A 5,686-nucleotide genomic window follows, 5' to 3' on the forward strand; every position below is an offset into this window, starting at 1 on the left:
ACAAATTCAGCCTTGCAGGGTCCAAGAAGGCAGAGCTTATCACCTTAGCATCTGCTGAGTGGAGAAGAGCTCTGCTTTTCAGCTTGGCTCCTCAGGGAGAAAAAGGTGGCCACCCACGGAGCGAGAGGAGGCACCTATGTTCACAAATACAAACCAGAGCCGATGCACCTGGGAGCAAATGCATCTTGTCATGACCCAGCGCTGTGCAGCTCATCGCTGCGTTCTGGAGTTTTAAATATTTCAAATAAGTTTGGAACAGAATGTTTTGATGAAAGCCGGCCCAACATTGGGTGCTGTTGGAGACGCTGTGGGTTAATGGAACCATGGATAAGAAACCCAGCTTGAATCAGACTCTGGGGCTGTGTTGGAACATGGCGGCGGCAAACACTGCACAGCTAGAAGTCTGACCTGGCTCCCCACTTTCAGTGCTTGGCACCTCTTTAATACCTTCACTCACACACAGGAAGATTGATTTGCAACAAGAGAACTGCAGTTGCACTGACAGGCACAAAAGCCGCAGCAGACCCTGTTGCACCTGAAAGGGTCGGGGCACTTGATGTTTGCTGAGCGACAAAGCAGACCACAGCCATTTGGAGGTCAGTGAGATAAAAACAGAAACAGTACCAGCACCAGGATGGCTTATCCATACATCAGCTTCAAAATCACGATACTTTCATTGCTCTCCGGCCTCCCTGGGAGGCTGAGGCAAAGGATCACAAGTTCAAGGCCAACCTTGTAACAGAGAGAGACTCCGCCGCGTCAAAAGAGAAAGATTGAGATGTCGCTGAGTGGTAGAACGCTTGACTTCATGCACCAAGCTGGTGTTCAGTCCAGTTAAGATGGGGTTGGGGGAGAGAATCCGGGATAGAGGTGAAGTTTGTGGGCGAAAGAGCTGGAAGTTTGAGTAGGACATTCAGCCGGACTCCGCACTGTGTCCGGGAGGCTGCCTAGGTCCTCTGTGGCTTTCCTGAAATGACGCCCAGTGCTTAGTGTGTGTTAATTCCACATTGTAATCATTTCCGGACAAGCCTCTGTGATTTTCATTGTCTGCGTTTACTATCCCGAGTTTACTGCCACGCGCGAGAGCTTCCCCATGCTGCTGTTGCAGCCGCGGGAGGTGGTGACCAGGCATCACTACTGAACTCGCTTCCATTCAACCCTTCTAGCCCATGATCGAGCGGTGAATCCCAGAGGCATTCCAGCTACACAGAGTATATATATATATACAGTATATACATATACTCCAGTCTATACAGACTATACATCTGATGAGGTTCTTTGAGCCTGGAGATCATGGGGTTGTGGCGTGGCTGCATGTTCCCGGCATCCCTAGTAAAGGGAATGTCTAAGAAACTAGACTGCAGCGGGCGGGTGTGGCGGGTCATTTTCATCCCCTCGAGCGCCAAGTCATTAAGTAATTGCCTCAGTTCTCCAGTTTTACAAGCTAGCCAGGACTGTTCCACCCTTGTGCCTCTCAGGAGCATCCTTGCCCTGGTAGACACTTACTTGTCTTCACTATTAACTTTTCAGCTTCGCAATGACTTCAGGGAGTGGATGGTTTCCCCTTTAAAAAGCAGCAGACTGGTGATTGTGAGGTTCCGAAGGGTCCTCGGTGTAGCGAGAAGCCCGTGTTACAATTTTGGCCCTGTTGTGCAGGTAATTGTGACACCTACCACACGGGGTTGGAGGACTGAGAGCTGTACTCCCGCAAAGCCTCTCACACCTAACGTCCCCACTGCTGCTACCACCTCCAGGCTATGGAATGGGCACGCAGTAAGGCCCTGGAACAAAGTACCTCTCTGCCACATGGCATGCCATACATGCAATCTGAGACACTTCTTTATTTCCCATGCATGGGAGGGAGAACACGAAAAATTCATTTTCCCCAAAGAGAGCTGTGAATTAAAGAAAAAAAAAAACAATCTTGCACAATTACTACATCTACTTCGAGGCTGAGATTAGTTTGACATAGATTAGTGTTTATTATTAACAAACTTTATCTCTCTTAAAGCCATTCCTAGTTAGTGCCTTCCAAACCCTCAAAACTTTTTCAAACTGTCAGTTTAAACATGCCTTTACCTTATGCACCAAAGATCTCAGCTCGTGTGGCCTCCAATCTCCAGTTTTTTTTTTATATAGGCCTGCACTTGAAATGATGAGCTCTTTATGACCAAAAGCCAACCAGTGGGAGTTCAAGTTATTTATAGTATCATTACCCAGAGAATTCACAGACACACTTCCAGACACCCCCCCCCCTCCTGCCCCATCCAGCACACTTAGGGCCCTTGCAACATGAAATGGAATGTCCCCCAAAGATCCATAATGTCTAAACAGAGACTAGCTATGTGGTGTCCTGTTGCTGAGGGCAGGGTGAAATGGAGACTTCTATTTCAGCTCTAGAAAGAAACGGGAGGTCAGTAGAGGAAGGAATGAATGGGGGAAAAAAAAAGCAGGGCACATATGTATGGAAATTCCATAATGAAACTCAGTACTTTGTAGCTAACCTGAAAGAAATGTAATGAAAAATAATAATAATTAAAAAGAAAGAAGTGTAGCTTGCGAGGTTGGGATTTCACAAAATCCTGCAAACGCTCCTTGTGGTTCAAGAGGCACTCCGGCCCTGCTGCAGGGCTGCCCAAAATTCTGAGCCTGGATTCCAAGAACAGAAGCCACTGCCCAGAAAAAACGAAAGTGTTTTCCAGGAAGAAAGAACATCTACCCATAAGAAGGGATGACAGTTCAAGGTTTAACCTTGTATATAGAGCATTTGGGGGCGGGAACAGAGGGAATAGAACTTTAGAAAGATTCCTCCTGGGAAAATCTACGGAGAGGAGGAGAAGAAATCCCTGCTCAGAGAGGAAGCTCACTAACTCTGAAATTAGAATCCAGGTCACAGAAAGTAAAGGTGCAGGCAGATGGGACTTAATGAATTACCCAGAGTAAACAGTGATTTAACTTGAGTGCACAGAAAAACCAATGTTTATTTTTCTATCCAATCTTAGTACTCATTACTCTGCCACCATCATCACTATTGTACTTGGTTACATTCTCTGAACTCAAGGTCTTTCACTGGGGTCCTGGGGTCCCATGCATGCTAAGTCTTCTTTTTTTTTTTAAAAAAAATGTTTGTTTGTTTGTTTATTTATTATGCATACAACATTCTGTCTGTGTGTATGCCTGAAGGCCAGAAGAGGGTACCAGACCTCATTACAGATGGTTGTGAGCCACCATGTGGTTGCTGGGAATTGAACTCAGGACCTTTGGAAGAGCAGGCAATGCTCTTAACCACTGAGCCATCTCTCCAGCCCTAGGTCTTTTTTCTTGTGGAGTGAGGGTCATAGTGCTGTTTCCTCAACTCTATCAGTCGAACGTTCTCTTTCTCCCAGTGAGTCCAGCTCTCTGACTACACCTTTGTTTTTACCAGTTTCCTTCATCTCTAAGAAAACAGTATCAACATGATCATCACAATTTGGTTTAAAAGATTTAGGAAACCTTGGAAAATAGATTACGTGGTATCACACACCTGTAATCTGGTTGAAGGAAAGAAGATCAAAAGTCAGAGGCCAGCCTGAGCATTCTCGGACACTTGATTTCAAAATAGAAATAAAGGGTTTGTGGCTGGAGAGATAGCTCAGAGGTTGAGAGCACTGGCTGTTCTTCCAGAGGTACTGAGTTCAACTCCCAGCAACCACATGGTGGGCTCATGACCATCTGTAATGAGATCTGGTGCCTTCTTCTGGTGTGCAAGCATACATGCAGGCAGAACACTGTATACATAATAAATTAATCTAAAAGAAAGTTTAAAAAAAATAAAGGATTAGAGATGTTGCTCGGTTGCCTAGCTTGTAAATTTAAAAACTGACAGCAGTGCATATAGTATAAATAATAAAATGTATTCATTCTAAAAGCTTCAACATAAAGATAAGGAAACAAAGAGGAAAATTAAATATACTTAATCCCACCTTCATGAAAAGATAAATCTAGCTAGTATTTTATTTTTGTATTGTTATCATCCATACTTTTTTGATTTCTTTTTTATTACTGTTGGGTTAGCTGATCACTGATATTGACTTTGGGAATATTTGATGCAACAAAGTTCAAGTTCTATTATTGTTTCTGGAAGTAACATTTAGTGCAACCCTCCCATTTTAATATTGTTTGACACTTTAGGCAGTAGTTTTTATCATCTAATGTCCTTATAATGGATTTCTTTTGGCCTTCCTTCCTTCCTTTCTCCTCTCCCTCTCTCTCTCTTTCTTTCTTGAAAAAAGAAAATAAACTATCTTTTTTCAGTATGCATACCGATCCAAGTTCCCACTCTCTCCCCTCCTCCCATTCCCTCCACACACCCTCCCACCCCACCCCCATCCAATTCTCAGAGAGGGGAAGGCACATTGCTTTGCGGAAGATCCAAGGCCCTCCCTACTATATCTAGGCTGAGCAAGGTATCCATTCAAAGAGAATAGGTTCCCAAAAAGCCAGTACATGCAGTAGGGATAAATCCTGGTGCCACTGCCAATGGCCCCTCAGTCTGCCCAGTCATGCAACTGTCAACCACATTCAGAGGGACTAGTTTAGTCCTATGCTGGTTCCTTCCCAGTCCAGCTGGAGTTGGTGAGCTCCCATTAGCTCAGGTAGTGGTGGTACCTATAGTGGTTTTGACCTTTGCTCATATTCTCATTCCTCCCACTCTTCAACTGGACTTTGGCAGCTCAGTCCAGTGCTCCAAAGCAGGTCTCTGTCTCTGTTTCCATCAGTTACTGCATTAAGGTTTTATGGTGATATTTAAGATATTCATCAATCTGACTACAGGGCAAGTCAAGATCGGGGCCCCCACTTGCCCATACTTTTCTGCATAAGCTTTTGAAACTACTTAAAAAGTGTGGGGGATTGTTCATTTACTTGTTTGTCTAGTTTTTTTTTTTTTAAACTGAAGAAAAGGAGTCTGGATGTGAGCATGTCTGCTATCTCAGGGTTTGTTTGTAATAACTTTTTCTAAAGCCCCTGTAGCTCTTTTAAGAAGCAAATCACAACTGTCTCCTGGATCTTGAACGACTTAGATCAGAGGTTCCTAAACACAGGACCACAGGAAACTATGTCAGAAATTTCTAGAAGCCTTAAAATCCCTGGCAACCTTTGCTCGGGGCCTGAAAAGGAGCCCAGGGGTTTGAATTCTCAGACAAAGACTCCCTGACCTCCTGACAGGTGCAGTTGCTGTTTTTTGTTGTGTGTGCCAGGGGTCCGCAGGGGTCTCTGGGAGATGGCAGGAACACGCATGGCCTCAAGTGCCAGCCCATGAAGTGCCAGCCTCTGCAGGGTGCACTGATGAGGTAAGGCCCCAGGCTTGAGTTTGGGCTCAGTAGGAAAGAACTTTCTAATAAGCGTGGCTCAGAACAAATGTTCCTGGGAAGGCCAACCCAATGGAAAGTAGGCCATATCTGGAGACATTGAAGGGTGACCGCTTACACGGGGCCACCGGCCACTGTCACTTGATGCTCTCCCTCGGCACAAATGTCTTGATTTTCAGTTTTTCTCACAGAACCTGACTCTGCACCCCTGGTGCGCATAGGAATCCATCTTCCCCTCCCACTGAGAATCTTAAACAATGTGTAGAGGCAAGTTCGGTTGTCACGTCAATGGACAGGTATAGACATATTTTTCTTTGGGCTACCAACTCATAAAAAAA

The 5,686-nt window shown here is 45.0% G+C and overlaps 1 protein-coding gene and 1 pseudogene across 1 annotated transcript in view; both read right to left on the minus strand.

Moving 5' to 3' along the window:
• Mettl21c (methyltransferase like 21C) overlaps nucleotides 1-5,686 on the minus strand; it is a 27,826-nt gene that overhangs the window by 9,191 nt on the left and 12,949 nt on the right. The window lies entirely within an intron of this gene.
• LOC101986703 overlaps nucleotides 3,004-5,686 on the minus strand; it is a 5,277-nt pseudogene continuing 2,594 nt past the window's right edge.

This window comes from Microtus ochrogaster, unplaced genomic scaffold (genome assembly GCF_000317375.1).
Source record: "Microtus ochrogaster isolate Prairie Vole_2 unplaced genomic scaffold, MicOch1.0 UNK8, whole genome shotgun sequence".
NCBI classification, from domain to species: Eukaryota; Metazoa; Chordata; class Mammalia; order Rodentia; family Cricetidae; genus Microtus; species Microtus ochrogaster.